The 26,456-nt window shown below is 42.9% G+C and overlaps 1 long non-coding RNA gene across 1 annotated transcript; it reads right to left on the bottom strand.

Moving 5' to 3' along the window:
* Positions 1–14,062: 14,062 nt before the first annotated feature.
* LOC141003865 (uncharacterized) lies at positions 14,063–15,232 on the bottom strand. Its single transcript, XR_012179762.1, has 2 exons — positions 15,048–15,232; positions 14,063–14,408 (listed from the first exon to the last, which is right to left on the bottom strand). It is a non-coding gene; the product is annotated as an uncharacterized lncRNA (long non-coding RNA).
* Between the last annotated feature and the right edge of the window lie 11,224 nt (positions 15,233–26,456).

Genomic DNA, 26,456 nt, shown 5'->3' with positions numbered 1-26,456 from the left:
CAGACCATCAAAGAAACCGGTACGTTGTAGTATGGGACAACGTGAGCTTTCATCGTGCAGCCCCAGTCCAAAATTGGTTTGCTGACCAGCCACCATTTCTCGTGCAATACCTCCCACCATACTCACCATTTCTGAACCCCATTGAAGAGTTCTTTTCGGCATGGCGGTGGAAGGTATACGACCGGCAGCCCTTTGTGCGCACGTGTAGGCTATGGGAGAGGCATGTGCTGAAATTGGTGTGGGTGAGGTCCAGGGATGGATAAGGCACTCAAGGCGCTGCCTGTGATGTGGACGAGACGTTGTGGCCAGACCCAGCTGTCCGGCAAGATGCTGCCTAATTATTTTTCTTGCCTCTTTTTTTCTATATTTTTTCTGCACATTTTTTCTGCAATTTTCTTTTTCAGTTTACTGTTTTGTGAGCATATTTTTGTTCACTCCAATGTAAATATATCTGCTGTGCATATGTTGCACTGACTTGTTTGGTGAAAAATAAAATAATAAATGTTTCAACAGCGTGTGTGTATCTGCAAATATTTCTGTGCATGTGAACAATCTGACGAATTCTCTACAATTTGAACTATTTTAGTATTATGGCAAAACATACTAAAGATGAGAGTGCTTTTCATTATGCCTAACAGTGTGTAGTTGGTTAGATAAAAATCTGGTAATATGAATGAAGTGTGTTCCATTTGGTGCAAAAGTTTGATTTTGATAATGCTATATGTAGTTTTGGTTGCAGTGCTTCATTTTGCAGGATATGTGAGGTATTTTGCAGTTTGGGTGTGTGATTTTGTGAATTGTGTTAAGTATTTTGGATAAAAAAGAACATTTTCCAATGACTAATCCTGTCCCTGTGTAACAGTGTGGGCTCTTGGCTCTCAAGAAACCTTTAACTGAACTGACCATACTGAATCACTTTTGCCAGTGACTGAATCCATAGCTGCGGGCAGTATATATAGCTCCTCACTAGTAACTAGTGAGTGCTGTTGTCAGCTCAGATGTGTTTCACAGTATAGGTTATCTCCACCTTGAAAGCTTATGAAAAGAAAGCCTTAGAAACAATTAAAATTGTAAATAATAACACTATCGAGATTATTTTCCTTATGTGCAGGGCTTGTATTGGCTGGTTTTGAAGAGAGCTGAACTAACAGCTTCGATTTGATACAGACCGGATGTACTACTGAACTAAAGGCTGAATGGTGACCATCACAGCCATATGAACAGTGATAGGTTCACTAATTGTATGTACAGACGTTCTTGGTTATTAAATGATTATTTCACAAAGCTTTGTTTGCACAAAAATTGATAACCAGAATATCAGCAGGTGCATATCCTGACTAATATTACTATATGAGTTAAACTCACACAAACTGCAAAACCCGACAGTAAACCATATCGGCTACATATCGCAGTTATTATAGTTTCTCCAGAGATGAGACTTTGAAATAAAAGCGACCGTCCACCAAAAATTAACTGCCGTCCGCTACGGCACAGGCAGCAGGGAAGAGTCATAAGAATAACTGCAAACAAGTGGACCACAATCTATTTTCCAAATGTAGGCCTACACTACTTTCCCTATAACTTTAATCACATAAATGTCCTCACTGATTACACTATAAACTGACACGTTTGTTACCACGGATGTGTGGACCACAGTTATCCATGGACACTGCGAATAATCCACAGACTGAGTGCTTCTGGTAATTAAAAGAAATGATTAAAAGCTATCGGATGGGTTGCCAGTGGGTGAAAAAATCTATCATTAAAAAGGAAAAGATTGCATCACCTGCACTAGCAGAAGCAGAAATGATATACTGTAAGTGCATCTCTCCTTTAAGAGAGCTGTGCACAATTACGCACGAGCCACAGCAATTTGAAACATGCTACAATTTGCCAGGATTGGCCAGGATCTAACATTAATTAATGTTCTGTGTTCTTCACACACAGTCCAGGTTCAGTTGGTAAAATAGTTTGCAAAAACTCAACCGTCCGACTCCTTTCAAGCTGTCTAAATATACTTCAGAAGCTTAAGTTTTATTTTGTTTCCTTTGGAGAGTGTCCTCCCTCACCATCACGTCATTAGTTTACCCTTTATTATCATAGAGTGAGGATTTACAATAATGATAAGTTCTGTGTTATTATTTAAAAATATATGGAGACAATATTTAAAACATGCAGTTTTGACAAAGTTGTGTGCAGACACAAATTCATCAAGAGCTCTTCAGCTGTTAAAGCCAGCTGACAGCTAATCCAGCTGTGATCAACTGCAGCCATCATCAGAAACGGACTGTCACTGTGTGTGCCATGGCAGCTTGTTTTGTTTTTGTTTCCCCCCCTCCTTTTTCCTCACATGCTCCTCCAGTGTGTGTGTGTGTGTGTGTGTTCTGGTGGCCCTGCTTCTCCACTGCAGCAGAGATTCCTGTGTACTCCGTGTGATTTTCCCTCGTGTTGTTGATCTCTCATTTTTCTGGATCTCTCATGTGCTCATTTTTGGATGCCTTAGTTTCACACTGTTTTTCTTTTCCCTAATGTGCAGATTTCACCTGTGTTCACCTGCTGAGCCTTCCAGCCATCACCCTCTCCAATCTGCCACTGCTGCCTGCTAAGTCCGAGTAACCCAGTGAGACCTCTCAACCCAGTCACTTGTCACCCTGTCCAGTCTGCCAGTGCTGCCTGCTAAGTCTTCTTCATTTCCCCCTATTGTTAAAATAAATCTTTTATTTACTCCTCGAGTCTCTATGTTTGACGCTGCAAGTGACGCTGCAGAGGAAAGGACATCTCATTTATCTTAAAACAGATTTCCTTGTTTCCTCACTCCTTGCATGGTTTTCCCACGCCTCTCCACATATCCTTGGTGGACACTAAGGAAAAGACGCAAGGGAGGGAAATGTGGATGCAATATAGGTGAAATGGGATGTACCCTAGATTTCTCCCGATAGTAGCTTTTCTGTAGTTCAACTTCTTCCAGGGTGAGGGTATTGGTAGCTTGCCAAGCAGCGCTTTCAAAGTAGCTTCTCCAACACTGTTAGTAATCATGACATAACATACCATGAAGAATGCAGAGAACTTCTGATTGTAATGTGTCACCTAACTTGCCCAATCATCTAAAGCACATTTTCAGCATACCATTGGTTAACTCAGTCAGTTTATTGTTGAACCTCCATTTGACCTGGTGTAACCGAACTGAATGACAGAACTCAACAAAAGGGTTTGAAGAACAGTACATGTGCACACTCTGTGGCACAGAAGAATTTATAGGCATTCATAAAACACAATTGAAATTTATGATGCTTCTGTGCGAATGAAGCACCCTGCTTATTTGTTTATATGGGTTTATTACATTTATTTCAGTTGGTAAAGTGTTCTGTTGTGGGCCTATAAAAGTATTGCTGCTGTTAATATTTGTATGGTTAATGTGGCGAATGATACCAAAATGTCCTATGTTTTGAAAGGCTTTTGAAAGCCTAAGGTTTCACTTATTTGAGTTCTCATTTGTTTTGACAGGTGTCAATCATTTTGTCTGTTATTGGGGATTAACCTGTCGGATTGTTAGAGGGGCGGGACTAGGAGAAAAAGCGAGGGGAATGACGAGGGAAAGAGCTGCGGAGAGAAGCAGAAATACGTTAAGTCCAAGCAAAACTTTCGAATAACTGTATGAAAAGTATTATTTACCTTACCAACCAGGAGGTTCGGCGAGTGTTTGTTTATTTTGTTGAGAGTATAACGAGTGGTGTTTCAGAAGTGAGGGCTCCTTACTGGCGCAAGCTGAAGACCACGATGGGACTCATGCTAGTGGTTAGCATCGCCAGCTTCTAATCAGCAGACGCTGTGGACGAGGTTGGAGATTGGACGTCGCCACGTGCTGCTGCCGGACAGAAGAGCGGGTGCAGGACCAAGCATCGGGACGGGTCTCTGGTCACGCTACCTCTCGCAAGAGGTTTTGGAGGAAATTACTGGATCGCTATTCCGTGGTCCAGGTGTGAGTATCCTGACCTGCGGTTTCAAATGGATCTTTCTATGAGCTCCATCATGCGCGCCATCACTGATACCCACTGAAATACTTAAAAAAAAACAGGGTATTACCATTTTGAAGGTGTCTAATGTGTGTGTTTCTTGAATGTGAGGTGATTCAAAACAGAGGTAGAATATATGAGCCACAAGGTCAATAAAACTGTTTATTATTGTTAAATCCTTGTTTTAAGGTGTTTTTTTCATGCTGATGCTGTCTATATTGACAAGGAGCTATAGTTACAGTTGAAGAAAACTGCATGGGAAAATTAATGCTCAATCACAGTATAGTTGAAATTAATAATCTAACCAGTCCTCTCTGCAATTAAGCCAAAGTGAATTTCAATTTTAAAACATCCCAAATTTTAAATTTTAGTAGCATTCACCAATTCGTTCCCATGCAGTCTGATACATTAAAGGGGTATTCATGAAAATCCTAAAACAGAGTTGAGTGAGAGGGCTACACGAACAAGACAGGAGGTCAGGCTGAGATGACAGCCATCTGGGATACAGAGAAGATGGAGCCAAGTTTCATCTGGAGGTCCTAAAATCCTTCATGTGTGTGCTTCTCTGTGTTGTCAGTGTAAATGTGATCAGTATTGTTTCTTTGACAGGTGAATAAACAATGTTATGCAGGTGGCCACTATCACTGTACCATGCCGCTGTCTTCTGCAATAATATCAAGTGGTCCCTACTTGTAGCACTGATTATGTATGTGCCACTTAAAATTTTAGCCTTTTCATAATAAGCAGCATTACAAGCAACAAGCAATAACATGTTCAACAATGACATCTGGTAACATGGTGATCGCTGGTCCAGGGCAATACAACACAATTTGGCTCTGATCTAATACTGAGTAATCCAATGGCTAGAATCGTTAACAGTTACTTGTGATTACATTACAAGACATTTATTACCACAAGATTACCATTAGCTTACCAATATTTTGCCAAAAAGTAAGCATTTTTGTTTACAACGCTTCATTAATGAATTGATCAAATGCAGTGGTTTAATGGCACCAACAGAAAAGTATGTATGCTACATTTGCAAAAAACACCCAGAATTATCCTTTAAGTAGTATCAAAAATTACAAAACGTTTTCAATTCAAAGAAATACAAAACAATTGCTTTTAATCAGGGTTTCTGAAACCTGTCCTCCCAGAAATCATGATAGTTTTGCCTTAACCTAACCAAACCTTAACCATAGTATTGGCAGGTAAGAAAAGGCTGCTATGTATCTTATGTATCTGAGTTATTTACAAATCGTTGAGTCCTGGCATTAGAAAACCCTGTGATGTTTTGGGAGGCTACTGAGAAATGACATATTTTGTGGTTTGGTTTGGAGGACATGCTGTTCTGAAAAACAAAGAAATGTAGAAAATAGTACAAAGAGAATAGGAATAAGGAAACAGTGAGGGGGAGAAGGACAACATAGGACCATGAAGAGAGGAGTATGTGTTGTTAGCAGAGGGAGGAGAGCTCTGGTTACACTGTATATGTATGCAGTGCTAAAGGCTATGTATGTGTTGACAGAGATGCATAAGATCCATGTGTTGTTTTCTGATTGACTGTGTGTGTGTGTGCGGGCATTCTTGCGTGCATGCACAGACACACATCTTGTGGTTGAATTGTGTCAGTCCCACTGGAAATGAAATCAGTCAGTGTGTTTGGGAGTGTCTGAAAAAGAACCAAAACACGGTCTATGCAACGTGTGTACATTTGTGTACATGTGCGTATTTAGGTTTTCCCATGAGGTCTGAGCATGAGAGAAAGCTCCATTCCAAAATGACATATTCACCATCTGCACTGCCAGTTTATTAAAAAAGCCACGCAAGCCAGCATCAGTCAGACTGTGTACAGAACAAAGACACAGAAAGAAACCTTTGGACTTCCTGTCCATCGTGGTTGTTGTCTCTTTACTTACATAAAGTTCCTCCTTTGAAATTTTCTGATGTGGAAAGCAACAGTTTTAGTTTGTCAAATGTCTGAAAGCAGCTGCAGGACACAGTGCTAGTGCTCAGTGGCACCCCAGACAAAGTCTGAAAAAGCCACCCTGACTAACTGATTAAAAAGATTATATTAATTTTGTCATACCAAGGTACATTTGTACAACTACTACAACCAAGACAGAAAATGTCTGGTCAATTGGTTTATGAGCAATAACAAATGTAGCATATTGTAATTATGCAGCAGATCCAACAGAATTTTCTACATTTAAAATCTAGGTCAGGGGTTGGTTGGGGTGATTGAGGCCAGGGTTTGTGCTCCGTTTGTGACCAAGAGTCAAGAGTAATTTGTTTTTAAGTTATGTTATGTGAGTAAGTTGATGCACTTAATTTATGTAACTTCCATTACATAAGTGACATACTTACATCACTTTAACTTCATGATGCAAGCTACATGTCATAACGTAACAAGACTAGACATAGTTATTTTAACTCAAAGTATGATCTAAATCTGACCAAGTAGTTTTGGAGCCGAAACATAACCAAACCGTGACCATTTGACAACGTTAATAACAGCGAGAAAGCCAGAATGTCTTACTATGTGGGATAGAGCTCTATTGTTGTCCTGAACTATTTCGCTCACTGCTTTAATATTTATTAGAATAAACCATTTAGTCTCTCTCTCGATGGGCAGCATCACAAAACATTCATTTTATTTTATTTAGCTATATATATATATATACGTATATATGTATGTATGTATATATATGTGTATATATATATATGTATTATATATTTATGTGTATACATGTGTATATATGTGTAAATGTGTACATATATATATATATATATTGATGTATATATATGTGTGTGTGTGTGTGTGTGTGTATGTATGTTTGTGTATATAAATACATACATACATACATACATACAGTTGCAATCAAAATTATTCAACCCCCACTGGCAAAATGTACAAACTAGCAGCTGTTTGCAATAAACAAATCAAACAAGAACAATTTAAATAGCTCAACACAACTAATATCACAAGTGGTTTCTCCAAATTCAACACAAAATGCCACTTTTAATGACTACTGCAGTCTCAAAATTATTCAACCCCGTCATGACAAGCAGCTTTAGTACTAAGTAGAGCACCCCTTCGCCGTTATGACCTGCTGCAAACGTGATGCATAGCTAGACACCAGCTTCTGGCAGCGTTCCTGAGGAATCTTAGCCCATTCCTCATGGGCAAAGGCCTTCAGTTCACTAATATTCTTGGGTTTGCGTGCTGCAACTGCCTTTTTCAAATCCCACCAGAGATTTTCAATGGGGTTTAAGTCAGGCGACTGTGATGGCCACTCTAGTATCTTCCAGGACTTCTTCTGAAACCAAACCTTGGTGGACTTTGAGGTATGCTTGGGATCATTGTCCTGTTGGAAGGTCCAATGACACCCAAGCTTCAGCTTCCTCACAGACGGCATGACATTTTCTCCCAGGATTTCCTGATACTTTTTTTTTTTTTTTTTTTTCGTAACTCACTTTTTATTGCTTTTCAACAATGCAACAAAAGGACCAACATACATACATGAACCTGAACAATGACAAAAACAGACCAACGCAATTCAACAAAAAACAAAAAACAAAAACAAAAACAAAAATATTACTCATAGAGACACTTGCATAAATTAAACTAATATGCACACCAAAATAAATACATATATTACATACATACACATTCTCCACCCCACCACTTTTCAGGCTTTTGTCACAATCCAGACATGGTTTATTGTTAATTGTTTACATGAAAACCATCAATACAGCTTCCCCAATCAACCATCTAGTATGAAAGTCATGTATGGACCCCATGTTTTCATAAATATCTCCTCCCTATTGTTCAGCCTAAAAATCAGTTGTTCATAGCCGGCTATTTTAGTCATTTCTCCCATCCATTCATTAAATGGGATAATACTTTTTGACTTCCAGTGTCTGAGGACAATCCTACATCCCGTAGTAAGGGCCAGCCTACACCATTGAGTTTGCTGGGATGACAACTCTACTCCCTCTGTTATTATGCCCAAAATACATAAAGCGGGGCTCTGGGATAAGTCTGTCCTGAATACTTTGTTGATGAGTAATATTATTTTTTCCCATAGGTTGTGTGTCATTTCACACTCATACAACATGTGTAAAAGAGTTCCTCTACTCCTCCCACATCTCCAGCACATGTCAGATTCACAGAGCTTTAGTCTTGCCATCTTACAGGGAGTCCAATACATCCTATGTATGATTTTATATGTAATTAAGCGGGTCTGTACCTCTCTAGATGTCTTATACCAGCATCCGATTATTTCCTTCCACTTCTCCATTATTATCTCGCCCTGCAAATCTGCTTCCCATGCTCTCTTGAGACCCTCTAGTTTTGGTGGGTGAGATTGTCTCATAAGACTATAATATCTAGATGCTCCACCTCTAGCCCCCTGATCTCCCTGTACTAGTTTTTGTAGCTCTGTTTAAGGCAACAGGGGGAGTTTCCGTTGTGCAGACATTATACAGCTTCTTAATTGCAAATATTTCCAAAAGTCTTGTTTAGGGATTCCATATTTAGTTACCATTTGTGTAAAACCCATAAAATTATCACCCTCGAAAACATCTCCAATAAAAATAATCCCTGCTTCCACCCACGACTTCCAATAAAGAGTTTTTTTACCCACTTTCAGTAGCTTGTTGTGCCATAGAGATGTCCTTCTAGTAAAAGAAGGGTTTAGACCAATAACACGATGTGATGCCTGCCAGGTTTCTCTTGCAAAAGACAATAATGGATTCCGAGTTGGAATTTCTCCCCCATTCTGTGAGATAAAAGCCAGTAATGGGATTGGTTCAGTAAGTTCTTTTTCAATCAAGACCCAACCCGGAGCTTGGTCCTCTGTAATATTTATTTTGGCCAATTGATTAAGAGAAAATGCATAGTGGTACCAGTCCATTCTTGGCAGGTTGAGGCCTCCGTCCTCCTTTGCAGCACACATTTTAATTCTATTTAAACGGGGTCTTTTACCTCCCTACAAAAAAGCAGCTACCGCTGCATTAAATCTTTTAAGTAGTGAGGGAGGGAAGCTCATGGGTAATAAGTATATGATATAGTTAAGTTGTGGAACAACCATCATTTTAAGAATATTTATTTTTCCCAGCAGAGATAGCCCTATTTTAGCCCAATTTTGTAGAGTGCTCTCAATTTTCAGAAGTAGGGGGAGGATGTTCTCAATCATTATGTCTTTTAAACCTGGTGTAAGCTTTATCCCTAGATACACTAGGCCCGAAGGGAGCCATTTAAACTGCCAGTTCTGTCTGATACTAGGTGGGCATAAACTAGAAAGGGGCATTGCCTCTGATTTTCCCCAATTTATTTTGTAACCCGAGATATGGGAGAAGGTATCGATCAAAGACAAAATTTGCGGGACAGCTGTTTCTGGATTTGAGGTTAGCAACAAAATATCATCCGCATACAAAAGTAATTTGTGTTCCATCTTTCCAGCTTGGATACCCTTGATATTTGTATTATTTCTGATGGCAGCTGCTAAAGGTTCTAATGCCAATGCAAAAATTAGGGGGCTCAGGGGGCAGCCCTGTCTTGCACCCCGGTGCAGAGGGAAATGTGGGGATACCTTTCCATTTGTCAACACTGAGGCCTTGGGGTCACAATATAGGAGTCTAACCCATTTTATAATTGAGGAGCCTAATCCGAACCTAAATAGCGTCCTGAACAGGTACCCCCACTCCACTCTATCAAACGCTTTCTCAGCGTCGAGAGAGAAAGTAACCACCGGGTCAGGGCTATTCCTTACTTGCCAAATTAAATGAAGTAACCTACGAACATTATCTGCTGAGGACCTTCCTCGAATAAAACCAACTTGATCTGGGTGTATAAGACTAGGCAAATGTGCCTCCAGCCTCATAGCTAGTATCTTGGCCAATATTTTAGCATCTACATTTATTAGAGACACTGGGCGGTAGCTTCCGCATTGCTGCGCATTTTTACCTTTTTTATGTATCAGAGTAATAACTGCCGATTGCATGCTTTCTGGCATCTTGCCCCTTCCAATTGCATCCCTGAATACTATCACTAATCTTGGTGCTATTAGGTCCACAAATTCTTTATAAAAATCTGCCGGTAGCCCATCATCCCCAGGTGACTTCCCAGAACTCATTTTTTTTATAGCTTGCTGAATCTCCTCTAACGTGATATCTCCCCCTATTTCTTTTTGTTTTTCCTCGGACAAGGTCGGCAGATGCACCTCTGATAAGAATTTATCTATATCCTCCTGGTCTACTGTACCCTGTGATGGATACAGTTTTTGGTAAAATACCCTAAATGTTTCGTTAATCTCCCCACTGTCTGTCACTAAGGTCCCCTTTTCATTCTCCACAGAGGTTATTAAAGTGCGACTGTACTGCTGTTTTACTCTCTGGGCTAGAAACCTTCCTGCCGCTTCACCTTGCTCGTAGTACTTCTGTCTACACTGAAACAATGCATACTCTGCCTTCTTCTGTAGAATAGAATTTAGTTCCAGTTTCATTTTGTTTAATTGTGTAAACACCACTGGATCTAACTGGGACGCATACATTTTTTCCAGATCTTTAATTTCCTTCTCCAATTCCAGTATTTGTATAGTAGTTTGTTTTTTCAAAAAGGAACAGTGCTGTATTAAGCGACCCCTCAAGCAGGCTTTAAATGCATCCCATTCTAGACCTGGGTTAGAGGTTGACCCTTCATTAAATTCCCAATACTCAAGAATTTCCTTTCTAATAAAATTACAGGATTTTTCATTTTGGAGCAACGAGGTGTTGAGTCTCCAACGGCTTCTAGGGGTTTCGGACAAAGACCCAGAACCTAACATCACTTCAACTGGAGCGTGATCTGACAATACAATATTTCCAATTGAAGCAGCAACAGTTTTACTCACTAGTTGTTTAGATATTAGGAAATAGTCTATACGTGAATATGAAGCATGTGGGTTAGAGTAGAAGGTGTACTCCCTATCCTGGGGGTGTAAAATCCTCCAAATATCAACTAGACCCAGCTCTTCTTCTAAAACATCAATAGCTATTTGAGATTTATATACTAATCTTGTATTAGCCACTTTTGACTTATCTAGGGCCGGGTCTCGAACCTGATTAAAATCCCCCCCAATAATACAGTATGTATTCCCCATTTGTTTCATAACATTACATATATCAGCAAAAAAAACTGGAGAATCTAAATTTGGTGCATAGATATTAATAAGAGAGCATCTGCTGCCGAACAGATCTACACTGACAGCCACCCACCTGCCTTCCTTGTCCGAGAGTTGCTTGTGGATAGTTATGTTTAGATTTTTACGAAATAATATGCAGACGCCCCGCTGGTTAGATGAGTAGGCACTATAAAATATTTTACCAACCCAATCCCTTTGTAACTTAGTTGACTCTTCATTATTTAAATGAGTCTCCTGCAAAAAACAGATGTCTACTTTCTTTTGTTTCAGATATAGAAGAAGTTTCTTCCTCTTAATAGCAAGATTCGCACCTTTAATGTTCCATGATAGTAACTTAAGCCTGTCTGCCATACTAACATAACACTTCTACTATTTTACCCTCAACCATCTCATCAAGCTGAGATACATGCAAGTGAGGGTGGTACCATGTGAGAAACGACCTGGATTTAATGTCTCCCTGTCTAAGAAACGTGCACATATGAAAAAACAAACAAACAAACAAACAAACAAAAACAAACAAAAAACAAAAAAAACAAAAAACAAAAACACAGAAACTGAGACATGTGAGAACCCTGAGAAAACCAAGTGGTTCTCCACAATCCCTCAAACCAAAACAACAGACTAGTACGTCCGTGAAACTCGAAGTCCTGACCCGCCGAACACCCCCACCTCCCCACCCACACATATCAAATCCAATACACATACCTATTATCATATACAGAACGTGACTAGGCCTGTATTTTGTACAAGCAACCAAGTGAGTCCAGAGCCTAATTCCTATAAAAGAACAGGAATTAATGTCCTCTACTTGTATTCCAGTCCAAAAAAAAAAAAAGAGAGAAAATAAAAATCCCTAATAGTGTCAGATCAACTCCAGAATAATATATCTGCTGCTATTATGCAGTTATTGATTTTCTAAGAGAAGGAACAAGTGGCAATATTACAAAGGTTTAACTTCTTTGCCCCCTTAAACAAGGTGAACACAAATATACTCGAACCATAGGCTATAGATATACCTATATCTGATAACAAATCCTAATATGACTACCTGGAGAGTACAAGATGACGTGATGGTTCACATAAACAAAGCCTAAAAACGGCTCACCCGACATCTCCAGTAATCAATAATATCCTCCGTGTCGCGTTGGGCTCTTCATGAGTCTCTCTTAGAGATGAAGTCTCTCACCTCCTCCGGAGAAGCGAAGGTGTGCCGGATGTTATCCGCCACCACTCTCAGCACGGCTGGGTATGACATGGTGTACCGAAGCCCCTTCTCCTGCAGCTGCTTCTTTACTCCATCAAACTTTTTGCGCCTCTGAACAACATCCTGTGAAAGGTCCTGAAAGAAAGACACCCGCTTGCCTCTCCACTCCACATGCTCCTTCTCCCGGGCCGCTCTTAGCACCGCTTCTCTGGCTCCAAACCTCAGGAAACGCACCAGGATATGCCGGTCTCTGCTGCCACGCTGACCTGCTCTGTGGGCGCGCTCAATCTCGAAGTCCGGTCCCATTTCGACATCCAATACCTCCTCCAAAAACGTCCGCACAAACTTTTGCACGTCTCCTCCTTCGGCGCTCTCCACTACTCCAACTATACGGACATTATTACGGCGGCCGGCGTCTTCTAAGTATGTTACTTTCTCCTGAAGTTGGGCGATTGTTTTGGTCGCCGTCTCCACCGCGACACTCAGGCTCTGGCCTTGATCTTCAAGGGCCGAAATACGAGTCTCAGCTTCAGTCACTCGGCTTCCCAGTTTCTCCACCGACGCTTGAACTGCATCCATGCCCGATTTTAACCCGCTCATGCTGGATGAGATGCCTTGTAGCAGCGTCTTAATGCTCGTTAGCTCAGCTACGGTATCCATCTGCGGTGGGTCTGCGGTAGCCGCCATGTGCTCCTCTGTGCCCTCCCGAGTCTGTCGAGATACACTTCTCAAGCCGTACTGTGTAAGGGTTTTTTGGACTGATTGCATATTAACATGAAGTTACAATCCTCCGCACATTTATTTTCTGTATTTAGAATATGTCAATCAATATTAAAGAGGGGCGTAAGGTGAACGGTTCCTTAGCGTATTCCCCTATGCGGCCATCTTAGGTGCTCGCTTCACCGGGGATTTCCTGATACTTGATTGAACCCATCTTGCCCTCCACACGCTGCAGGTTTCCAGTGCCAGAGGAAGCGAAAAGCAGCCCCAGAGCATCACTGAGCCACCGCCATGCTTCACTGTAGGCAGGGTGTTCTTTTCAGCATATGCTTCATTCTTCCTCCTCCAGTAATACCGATGATCCATAGGCCTGAAAAGTTCCAGTTTTGTTTCATTGCTACACAGAACAAAATCCCAAAACCTCTTTGGCTTATTTATATAGTTTTGAGCAAATTGGAGCTGACTTTTCTTGTGCTTTTGAGTCAGTAGTGGTGTATGTGTTGGAGTCGGGCATGGAGCCCTTCAGTGTTTAGTGTGCACCTTACTGTGGAAACTGAAACCTCAGTACCTGCTGCCACCAAGTCTTGCTGCAGGTCTTTTGCAATCAGTCAAGGGTTTTTGACCACCTGCCTCCTCAGGACTCTGGTAGTAGCCGTTGATAGCTTCCTCTTTCTGTCACGTCCAGGTAGTGTAGCCACTGTTCCTTTAACTTTAAACTTGCGAACTATGCTTCCAACTGTATGTCTAGGAACAATCAGTGCCCTTGCTATCTTTTTGTATCTTTTTCCTTGTTTGTGCAAGGCAATTGTAACACGTATTACCCTTTAATAAGAGAATAGGATTTAGATTGAATAGGCTAGATGGATCAGAAGCTCTAAGGTCGACTACGGAGCCCAGGATCGACCAACCGACTGCTCAGGAACGACACAAACACAGTGTTCTCTTTAAGAAACAAATGATGCTTCCCTTTTTATTGCAGATGGGAAGACCACACATTAATAACACATTTATTACAACTCCTACCCGGGTAAGTATGAAAAATAAAAAATAAAATAAAATACTGCAGCTGCTTTAATTTCTAGTGTTCAGTTCAGTTAGCACCGCATAGGTGAAATATCAGTTCCACCTCACTGGGGTGTGGGTGGTGTGTGTATTGGTGCAAAAAGGATCAAGGTTCCACGACGTCGGTATCTAAGCGTCCACCGGGGTCTAGCTCGCCATCATCTTCAATTGGCTCCAACCTCCAGGTGCGTATCTCAATGGAATCCAACGAAAAAACCTGACCTACGATAAGTAGGATCAGAGCATTCATTGTCAATCTCTAAACTCTCAATGATTTATATGAGATAAATCATGTTAAATCTGCATAAACCATTTCAATGGAAAATAATTATTTTCTTTACTGAATTACTGTTTTTTACTGAATTACTGTTGCAATATAACCTTACAATTTACAGTAACAAAATAAACAACATTCAAATAATCATATTATGATACTCAAGTTATTGAAATAACCTCTCAAAACAATATGAAAACATTTTGTGCTTTTTACAGGATAATATTCACAGAACCATCATTAACCATTAAGAAAATAAAACATATAATTGTGCACAGTTGTTAACTTGTGGCTAAATGTGCTTTAAGTTCAGAAATAAAGTGCTAAACACACCCAGAATATAGCTCAATGTGCATGGAAAGAGTAAACAAGAGAAAATAACGTTACATATGCACCTTTAAAATGTCGGACAAATGCTACAGCATTAGTGTATCTGGTGTGTCTGCCTTGAGGCTAATTAGCACAGGGAGCTAATGTTAATGCTAATGTTAGCTCGTTATCGCTATTAGCATTAGCTCGTTATCGCTAACGATTAGCTCGTTCCGCTATTAGCATTAGCGATTTAGCATTTCGAGTCGGTTGCTCACCGATGCTTTCTCCTCCCGAGCGGCTCCTCCAGCTGCACTCACGCAGGTCCTGGTCGTCCGGGGGATCTTCTCCAGCAGTTTTCTCCGTGTTTTTCAGTGTTTTTTAGTGTTTTATCGTCCAAAGTGTGTTTTTCCGTGACTCGTGCTCAATGTGGCTCCCTCTCTTTCTTCTAGCAGCTTCAAGAGGAAGTGAACCTGCTCCGATCGGGTCAGTGGGTGGGAGCTTCTCCTCCGATTGGATGAGAAGTCCGTCTTCCGATCAGCTCTTTCAAACTAAAACTCCACATAACTTTTTTATTACGGTTCTGTTCTTCTTTTTAACCCTCTAGGCGCCAGAGTTTATTTAGGAAAATATTCCGTTTGGATTGTAAGATTTCAAAAGGCTGTAGCTTGGAAGTGGTGAGAGATAAATTCATAGTGTAAATGAGAAAAATATTCATAATGACCTAAAGTTTGTGATGGGAGTAAATTTAATCATCTAATTTGCATATTGTGACGTCACCAGGTGACTGAAAGTAACTTTCAGTAAAACTGATTTTTGAACATATTTACACAGAAAAAAAATATTTATATTGTCATCTCATCCTCAAAATAAAGGAACAGGAGTTTGACTGAAGTAAATTTACTAATCTAATTTGTATGTCACCAGGTAAAATTCAGTAAAACGGAATTCTGAACATATTTACACAGTAGATTTTTTTTTTTTCATCCTCTCATCCTCAGAGTAAATGAACAGGAATCTGATAGGAGTAAATGTCCTAATCTAGCTTGTAAAAAGAAAACTCTCGCCGTGATCAGCGTGTGTTGCTTGTGTGACAGTGTGCGCAGCTGCAGCATTGTCAGTCACTCGTCTCTGACGAGCGATCGTCATCAGAGGGCAAATCGTCTCCTTCTGAATCGCGATCAGCAAAGATCTGTGCAAGCACCTCATCCACACTGTAAAGTCTTTTGGGCATTTTGTTTTTTATTACAAAAATCGCTATCTGTCTCTCGATCTGTCCAGCACACTTCTGCCACCGCTCCGCGGCTCTCTCCTCTCCCACTCTGCCCGCTTAGCCGCTGCCGCTCCGACAGCCGGTGTCGGGTTTCAAACTTTTTTTTCTCAGGTATTTTGCATAGAAACACACCCCCAAATGACGTCAGGATTGAAGCTGAATCTATTGGCTATCTAGTGGTAGCAAGCAGTAACAGCACAAGGCAGTAGATTTAAAGATATGGGCTGTTTTAATGAGCAATGTTGCCTGTCGCAATAATGCGACTTTGGCGCCTAGAGGGTTAAGTGAACATTGGTATTTTAATTATTAACAAAACATTATATTTAATGAATTGATTTTTCCACTATGAATTTCACTGTTTTTAATTCAAACATCCTGGTTTTATACATATAATGAACTAATTTACTGATTTTAACTCATTTGTCTCGGTTTTAAATACACAATGAAATATTTTTAATATACATTTTAACCTGGGTTACACCCTCCCCTCTTGAATCTATGCACGCCTCTGTGCATGGGAACTGCTGTCCAGTAACAGGTTGAAGGATGAGTTCAGGTTAGTCTGTTCGGCTTCCAATAGCACTTCGGTAAGAGCGTTGTTCAGGCCTTGAAACAGAGATTGAACAATAGATACCAGCGGACTGCCAAGGCGTGAATACTGCAGCCGTTCAGGCCTCTCTCTGTTTCTGGTTGAACGTCGCACAGTATCACTGGTAACTCCTGAACCATTATTAATCTCTCTTTCTTTTCCTCCAACAGGGACATCCTCTTCAGCAGGAACATCTCCGGCGGATCCAGGGACATTGGTAGGTAAGTATTCACTCGATGGTTCTGTAGTCTTTACTTCTTTTTCAGGTTCTGTGCGAGACGAAGCAACAGGTAGGACTTCAGGTAGGTCTCCTGTTTCGGTGCTGCTTGAGTCGCCACATGGATTATCAGGTAAGTGATCGTCATTCACTGGAGCATCAACAGGTAAGTGTTGCTCAGATAGGTTCCTCCCCTCGTTCTTTGGCGAAGGGGTCTCAGGGTGGGTGTCTGGTCTGGGAACTTCATAGACAGTTGTAAATCTCGTAGTCTCTGTATCAGGTTGCTCTCGGAACCACTCACATGGAAAGTCATCCTCAGAGTCGCACTGATCCTGTACATCGTCAGATTGTTCAACGGACTTCCGTGTTCGTGGCTTGCGTGGTTTTGGCAATTCTGGCCTTTCAACGTCCAATGGAAGAGAACCACAGGGAAGTACGAGGTCTCTGTGAAGGGTTCGCAAGGGGCCTTCCTTGTTCTCTGGTCTGAGGGTGTAGACTGGGAGATCTCCAGCTTGCTTCACCACCACATAGACATCCGTCTCCCACTTATCGGCAAGCTTGTGTTTGCCGCGCAGGCGGACAGCTCTCACCAACACCCTGTCGCCAGCCTCCAACTTGGAAGCAGTGACACGGCTGTCGAATCTTGCCTTGTTCCTCGCGGCTGTCTTTGCAGCGTTTTGAGTGGCTATCTTGTAACTCTCTTCCAGATGAGACTTTAGTCTTTGAACATACTGTGAGTGGGACTTGAACTCACCGTCCTTCAAGGGTAACCCGAAGGCTAGATCGACAGGTAGCCTCGGTTGACGACCGAACATGAGTTCATAGGGTGTGAACCCTGTTACATCATTCTTCGTACAGTTGTACGCGTGTACAAGAGGTTTCACAAAGTTTCGCCACTGCGATTTGTCTTCGTTGTCAAGTGTTCCCAACATGCTCAGCAACGTTCTGTTGAAACGTTCGACTGGATTCCCTCTGGGATGATAGGGCGTCGTACGGATTTTATGGATTCCAGCAATTTTGCAGAGCTCTTTGATTGTCCGTGACTCGAAGTCAGGTCCTTGGTCGCTATGCAATCGCTCCGGGATTCCATAATGGACCATGAAGTTGTCCCAAAGGCACCTGGCGACGGTCTGAGCTTTCTGATTTGGCGTTGGTATGGCAATTGCATACTTCGTAAAATGATCCGTCATCACCAGAATATCCTTCGTATTGCTTCTGTCAGGCTCAACAGACAAGAAGTCCATACAAACAAGCTCTAAAGGCCTGGTGGATGTTATGTTCACCAACGGTGCTGCCTTTTCTGGCTGTGCTTTTCTGCGGATGCACCGTTCGCAGGTCTTGATTTTTCTTTCGACATCGGCCGCCATCTTTGGCCAGAAAAATCTGGTCCGTACCAAATCCAAGGTACGTTCGGTACCTAGGTGGCCCATATCATTGTGAAGACTCTGAAGAACAACCGTCCGGAGCTCCTCAGGTAAGACAAGTTGATATGTGACTCTGCCATTGTCTTGACGTCATCTGTACAGTACATCATTTTGCATTTCGAGACGATTCCACTCCCTTAAAAGGAAGGGAATGTCAGGAAGCTCTTTTCTGACTGTCGGAGGCAACTTTTCTCCACTTTCGATTTGAGCTATTACCTCTCGGAGACAGGGGTCAGCTCGCTGCACATCTCTGATTTCAACCTCGGACAGATGAGGGAGACCAGGTAAGCCACCATGCTCGACCACAAAACTGTCCGGCAGGGCATCAGGAGAGGTTGCTAGGGATTGCACCAGCGCGATGCCTCCATCACTGTCTCCGCAGTCATCTGGTATGCCACAAACAAGATGCCTCTCACAGATGGCGTGCACGATGTCTTGGCTCACACCACCCTCAAGTTCAGCCAAATGTGTTCGTGTGAACTGATTGATGCGCTCCTGTTCTTTCTGGGACTTCAGGTCATTTGAGAGCTCTCCGTGTGGCCTCCTAGAAAGACCGTCCGCATCAGAGTTCAGTTTACCTGGCCTGTATTGGAGCGTGAAGATGAATGTTGAGAGGGCTGCCAGCCATCTGTAACTGGTGGCGTCCAGTTTGGCACTGGTAAGGACTTATGTCAGGGGGTTACTGTCTGTTATGACAGTAAATTGGTTACCGTACAGGTAATCACAAAATTTCTCGACAACAGCCCACTTTAAAGCTAGGAATTCTAGCTTGTGCGCCGGGTATCTTGACTCGCTGCGCGACAGGCCCCTGCTAGCATACGCAATCACTCGCATGTGACCATCTTGCTCTTGGTATAAGGCTGCCCCAAGGCCCGTCGTACTGGCGTCGGTGTGGAGGACGTACGGCACCTTGGGGTCAGCGAACCCGAGGACAGGAGCTGTGGTGAGCTTCTCGATGATGGTATTGAACGCTAGCTCACAGCTGTCAGTCCAGCGATCACCGAATGGCTTCTTTGGATCGTGGTGGGTCTGGTAAGTCTGTGTCTTGTGCTTGGTGTTTTTGTGTAGTGGGGGATAACCCGATGTCAAGTCAGTGAGGGGTTTGACTATGCTGGAATAGTCCTTTATGAATCTTCTGTAGTACCCCGAAAACCCGAGAAAAGACCTTAGCTGTTTCAGGTCTTGAGGTCTTGGCCACTTTTTCAGGGCTTCCACTTTTCCGGGGTCGGTCCCCACTCCGTCCTGGGACACGATATGCCCCAAATACTTGACCGACGTTTGAAAAAACATGCATTTCTCCGGGGAGAGCTTAAGGCCGAACTCTCGCAGACGGGTCAAAACTTTCATCAGCCTCACTTCATGCTCTTCCAATGTCTTGGAAAAAACAATGATGTCATCGAGAAACACAAGAACTTCCTTTAAATTCATCTCACCCATACATCTCTCCATGAGACGTTGGAACGTGCTCGGAGCGTTTGTGACGCCTTGAGGCATCCGATTAAATTCCCAAAACCCCATGGGACAGACGAAGGCGGTTTTGGGTTTATCCACTTCTTCGACCTCTATCTGATAATAACCGGATTTTAGGTCGAGGACCGAAAACCACTTTGATCCGGTGAGTGTAGAGAAGGCTTCTTCCAGGTTTGGGAGCGCATAAGCATCCTTCACAGTCTGGAGATTGAGTTTCCTATAATCAATACAGAGACGGACGTCTCCGTTCTTCTTCCTCACTACGACTATAGGAGATGAGAATGAAGAGTCAGACTCTCTGATCACTCCAGCTTGAAGTAGTTCTTGTAGATGCTTACGGACGGCCTCCAGGTCATGGGGATGTATGGGGCGGGCTCTGTGTTTGAACGGGGTCTCGTCAGAGAGCTTTATTTGATGCTTGACCTGGTCAGTCCTGCCGAAATCAAGGTCGTTCTGTGCAAAAACTTCCGGCATGCTGTTCAGTTTCTTTGTAATGCGCTCTTTCCATTCGGCAGGAGCGGGAGAGTCGCTGAAGTTGAACGTGATGTCGGACTTCTGGGGACAGTCTGATCTTGAGGTAAGTACACCATGTTCTTTTGAGAAAACTCTCTGAAAGGCACTGATCTCACCAATAATACACCTCTGAGGAACGATAACATCGTGGTCTGACTCGTTGGTAAGTATTACTGGGACTTTGCATGGCTGTTTAGCTGGCAAATCAACAAGACAGGTTTTCACCAGCAACCCACCTGGCAACGAAGATGAGGAAGGATGTTCCAGGACCACTGACTTCTCAGTAGAGAACCTACTGGTTGCAACACAACCTTCCAAGACCACGGTTTGGCCAGCTGGAACCAACTGGGGGCCTTGGCCATACATCTTCACCAGCCCAAGGTTTCCATCCTTACTTTGTCTCTGCCGCAGCTCAAGGACTTTGAGAACGGCTTTGTAGCCATGTGCTGTAGGTTGCTGTGTCTCGGAAGCCATTTCACAGTACATCTCATACAATACATCAAGCGTGTTGGTACCTATCAACATGAGTGAATCAGAGACAGCGTGAACATCTAGAACCACCAAAGCGAGTGTTGGCACCTCAATTTCCACTCCTAGGAACTCTTTGGGAAAAGTGACATTCAGCTCAATGTATCCCAGGTAAGGTACACACTGGCCATTGGCTCCTTGAACTTCCAGTAAGTCGAACAGTGGCTTGATTTCATGCTCAGAAAGGTATTGCTGATAGAACGACTGAGGGACTGTGGTGACCTGGGAGCCCATAACTGCTGCCGTTGTCTCAGTTCTTTTCTTTTTGCTGCTACCAGGGCAGGGTTGGCATCCGACTCACAGGTGGCAACGATGTGCCCATCCTCCCCACAGCGAAAGCAGTACCAAGGCTTTGGCTTGGAAGTCGCACTCCTATGGGAAGGTAGGTTGGTTTCTGTGGTTGCATGGTCAGGTTTTTGTTTTTCTTTCACTTTCACTTTTTCTTGGTTGGGGGATGCTGTCTTTTTCTTTTTCATGAGGGATGTTAGCTGACTTTTCAGGTCGGCAACTTGCTTCCTTAGCTCATGTATGCTGCTAGCATCAGACTCAGCTTGGGTCTCACCGCAGTCACACACAGTTTGCACGTGGGATGCAGCTTTCTGTTTTGTGGTACCCAAGTGTTGTTTCATTCTCATGACCTTGGCTTCTTGTCTTTCCTCTTCAGTGCGTAAAAGTTTTAAAAGCTCAGCAAATGATGGAGGGTTCTGCTTTTTCTGTTCTAGGTGGAGGTCAGCAAGCAGGGCGTTGTCCCAGCAGCCCCTGCAAAACTGCCGGAGTAGGTGTTTGTCTCCGTCCTGTGCTGGGACACCTCCTCTGCGCACCGCGTTACCCAGGGCAACCTGAAGGCGCTCAGGGCTTAAAGTAAAAAAAAATCCTGAGCCTGAACTTTTTTCCAAGGAGCGGGAGTGCAGTGGATCTAACGCATACACATTATAGGCAATTTGGCAAACAACTTTTTTGCATTGTGCTTTAAATGTGAATTTTAGAAAGTAAAGGTTATTAAGTTATAAGTGAAAACATGTGAAACTCAGTCAAGCTAATTAATCTGAATTATTCATTTAGCAACCATTTAATTCAGTAAAGGGCAATACAAAAAACATATAAACAGTTACAGAGCAACAGTGAACTGTAGATAATATTGCAACCTTTCCATAATTTTTGTTCAAAACAATGGCAAATTAAGTTATAGGAAATACATTCCATTGGGCCTTGACTCCTCTTTAACATATTTGCAGAGGCAGTTCATTTTAACAACAAAAAAACAGTAAAGTGCTCCAAGAAGTGGTAAACTGAATAATATGAAATAAATACAGTTTACTAAAGAAACCTATTGAGAACTGCTAAACTGCAGTTTCCAGTGCAATCATCACAGTTCATTAACACCTTCTTTTTTTCTGTTCGATTTCTTCTTTCTTTTTTGATTGGGTTTTGACTCCTCTCCTCTTTAACATATTTGCAGAGGCAGTTCATTTTAACAACAAAAAACAGTAAAGTGCTCCAAGAAGTGGTAAACTGAATAATATGAAATAAATACAGTTTACTAAAGAAACCTATTGAGAACTGCTGAACTGCAGTTTCCAGTGCAATCATCACAGTTCGTTAACACCTTCTTTTTTTCTGTTCGATTTCTTCTTTCTTTTTTGATTGGGTTTTGACTCCTCTCCTCTTTAACATATTTGCAGAGGCAGAAGCTGGTGCAGAGGAAGTAGGGGAGACTTTGGCTTGGCCATAAAAGAGAGGAAATAACTTAGGTGGTCCAGAGGAGGGAGGAGGTCTGGCTGGTCCAGAGGAGGATGCTGGTCCAGAGGAGGGAGGAGGTCTGGCTGGTCCAGAGGAGGATGCTGGTCCAGAGGGAGGAGGAGGTCTGGCTGGTCCTGAGGCAGGAGGTCTGGCTGGTCCTGAGGGAGGAGGAGGTCTGGCTGGTCCTGAGGGAGGAGGAGGTCTGGCTGGTCCTGAGGCAGGAGGTCTGGCTGGTCCAGAGGGAGGAGGAGGTCTGGCTGGTCCAGAGGGAGGAGGAGGTCTGGCTGGTCCAGAGGGAGGAGGAGGTCTGGCTGGTCCTGAGGGAGGAGGAGGTCTGGCTGGTCCTGAGGGAGGAGGAGGTCTGGCTGGTCCTGAGGCAGGAGGTCTGGCTGGTCCTGAGGGAGGAGGAGGTCTGGCTGGTCCTGAGGCAGGAGGTCTGGCTGGTCCTGAGGGAGGAGGAGGTCTGGCTGGTCCTGAGGCAGGAGGTCTGGCTGGTCCTGAGGGAGGAGGTCTGGCTGGTCCTGAGGCAGGAGGTCTGGCTGGTCCAGAGGGAGGAGGAGGTCTGGCTGGTCCTGAGGTGGAGGCTGGTCTAGAGGAGGTGGTGGCTGGCCTTTTGGTTTTCCTGGCCTGTTGTACCAGTTTGTTTGCCATCTTTGATGACTGCACCCTTGTTGCCTCACTCAGCCTTTTCTCCTTTTGTGCCTGTTCTTTCACTTTCTTTTTCTGCAGGTGTAACTGGTAATTTTGGTATGATGACAGACAGGAACGCCTCAAAGGCTGGTCTATGGTCATAGTTGAGGCTGTCCAGTCCTTGGCTTTCATTGTGGACTTAACAACTGCAAGGCTCTCATAAGTTTCCACATTCATGGAGCACCTGTCGGCTTCAAGGATGTCATCCATTAAATTGAATGATCCTTCCACCAGTGGGCCTGTGAAAATGGAGAGAAGAGCTTTAACCAGCTTACACAGGCTGGGATACCTCACACACCTCTCTGGGTTTTTCAGAGATGCAACATGGCTCCACCAGTTTACATCCACTCGGCCATTCTCTTCATCGTAGGTCTGGGCATGATGTACCAGGTCTACATCAATCTGGTATGCCTGAACCTCTTCCTGTAGTTGACCAAGCTCTTCTGGAGGAACAGCATTAGGCAAGGCCTCTCCTAATGTGATAAAAGCTCCGCAGACAGAGTCACACTGCATTAGAGATGGATTCAGAGCACACAGTGAGGATACTATGCTGTTGTCCAGTGGTAAGTTTTTGAGGAGGAACTCTGCTGCTTTCATGTAGCCTTCTCTGAGAGATTTGTAGATATTTCCAACCCATATCTTCCTCTCCACACGGGCCTTGTTCATTGCAGAGTAGCAGAACTTTCCAACACCAAGCCTTTTGTCTGCCAGTTGCAAATCTCTACTCCGGACATCAACCTTGAGGATCTCCTTTGCGCTCAGTGGGATAGCGTTTGCCTTCATAAACCTGCTGAGAATCTCTCTCACAAGGGCCACCATTTCCACATGCAACAAGTGCACCATCGGTTTGTCATGTTGCAGTTTTTTCACAAAGCTCTGGAATGGTGGAAGGACACCTGCAAACACAACACAAAGTATAACTGTAAGATAATTGCAATATAATAGTAATTAAAATTCAGAACAAGTATTTTGAAGGAACTGAATAATTGTATTCAATTGTATTCAGAACTGTATTTAGTTACAATTACATTTTTAATGGGTGGTATTCAGAATAGTTAAATTGAAGGGAATACTTTTTGATGGATTTGCATGCTCTTGAACTCACATTTTGTACACAACTTTAGTGATGACAGTACAGCCTGGGTGTGTGTATGTATACAGTATAATGTATTTGTTTGTATCTTATTTCTGCACCATCTTGTTTGTTTGCTGCTGTGACATCATGTGAATATCTCCAGTGTGGGATTAATATAGTCTTATTTTATCCTATATTAAGATACCTCTGAACAAGTCGATCATGACCTTCATTCTTTCAAACTCTGTGAAGAGCACAGCAATCCGTGCCTTCCGGTTCTGGTTAACCTGTGTTCTCATTCGGGATGCTGTGGCCTGCTCTTGTTGAAGTACTTCTATTCTGGCCTTTTCCTCAACTGTGAGCTCATTTTTCTCAAGCACTTGGTAAAGAAGCCTTCTGTAGCACACATACACAAGCACACTTAAGTAAAATATACATACATATCCACACACACATCACTGAGGACATTGTTTCAAAGCAACACAACATTACATACAGCGCTATGGCCCACAAACTTGTTACAGATTAACAGAAGCAGTTCATTAAAAATACATATGAATTGAATAAATTATTATTTGTATTACCTGTATTTATGTTCTTCGTTTGGATCCAGCACATGGTAGTAGTGCACCACCAGTACATCCAGGAGCTCGTTCAGCCTGTTGCACACCTCCAGCATTTGAATAAATCTGTTGCTGATTGGTCTTATTAAGGTCCTGGGCGGGAGATGCAGCAGACTCTGGAACTCGGCAAATATCTGCTTTTGTTTTGGTGACTTTTCGATGTCATAATATAGATCAGAGCAGAAGTCCTCTATTTCTGACTTGAATGGGCTCAACACGGCCTTGGCAGAATTTGCCACCATATGCACAGTATCTCCAGAGATGTCGAGGAGGTAAGGATTTTCCTTCCTAACTTGTGTCTCAAGTCCAGTCTTCTTCCCTCTCATGACAGCACAATTGTCCAACAGAATACTGGTTACTTGTTTCCACTCCAGATCATAGCACTGCAGGACATCTTTAAGTTCCATCATAAGAGCTGAAGCATTGCTAATGTTTACTTTCCTGCTTGCAAGATGTTGTGTTATTACTCTGGCTGCATCATCATCAAAAAAGCGAACCATTACATTAAGTATTTTTTCCATGTTTTGGGTGGTTGCTTCATCAACATTCAGAGAAAACATACATCCTTTGAGCTGATCAGACAGACGTTTCTTGAACTCTGGTGCTATGCCATGTGTGTTCATATAACTGGCATGCTGATTGGAAACGGACAGTTTTGTTAAAGCATTTTTATCAACCGCTACTTTTTTACACAGATCTACGAGCGGTTGAGCGATCGTAAATGATAAATCGTGTTCAGCAATGAACGAGCACACACGTATTTTCAAGTCACAAACACGATCGGTCATCGGGGCCGCGACGTCCGCTGTGGCTGTTGCTCCAGGCAAACGGCTTGTGTGTTGGAGCGCGCGAACAGCTGCTTTATGCCCGGCGTCTCCTTCGTGACGACGAAGAGCTTTTTTGCCGCTAGTTGCATAGACTAGCTTCTTGGAGCACAACACACAAAAACAGGTACCAGGCTCCCTTAGCTTCTGGCACCAGCTCCCAAACGGCTTGCCGTCTCCGCCCTTTTCCTCTATCCACGCCCAGCGCCACTTGTTTTTAAGGCCCTTGTCAACTACGACATCTTCCCCTGGCTTCATGAATTTAGCCTCCATTTTTCTGATTTCAGGAGAAACAGCCGCCGACCATAGACTGTAGCCGCCGACTCGACTCGGATGCTGCGTTCAAGACCACTCGGAGATAACGTGTTTGTTTTTTTTGTGCGCGCGCGTGTGTGTGTGTGTGTTTTTTTTTTCTGAATCATAGTCAAACGCCGGAGATCCGGCACGGTGCCGGAATACTTTAAGCCCTGGGCACTACAGGTACGTAGATGATTTTTCTCCAGAATCCTGGAATGTGCTCATGAACCGCACGAACAGTTCTTCTCCATCTTCAACTGTGGCAAACGCAGAGTCTAACAATTGCAGATAGACTATAGGAGGCGCTTCAGGACCAAGATGCCTAATGACATCAGAAGCTGGAACAAGAAGACTCTCGAGGATTTTATGAGTTTTATCAAGGTCAGAGAGAGAAACATCTTTCATCATCAAATCAACATGGGAC

Source organism: Pagrus major, chromosome 10, assembly GCF_040436345.1.
Source record: "Pagrus major chromosome 10, Pma_NU_1.0".
Classification (NCBI taxonomy): Eukaryota; Metazoa; Chordata; class Actinopteri; order Spariformes; family Sparidae; genus Pagrus; species Pagrus major.
The sequence above is the reverse complement of the archived record's forward strand: the minus strand, read 5'-3'. Positions and strand labels throughout refer to the sequence as shown.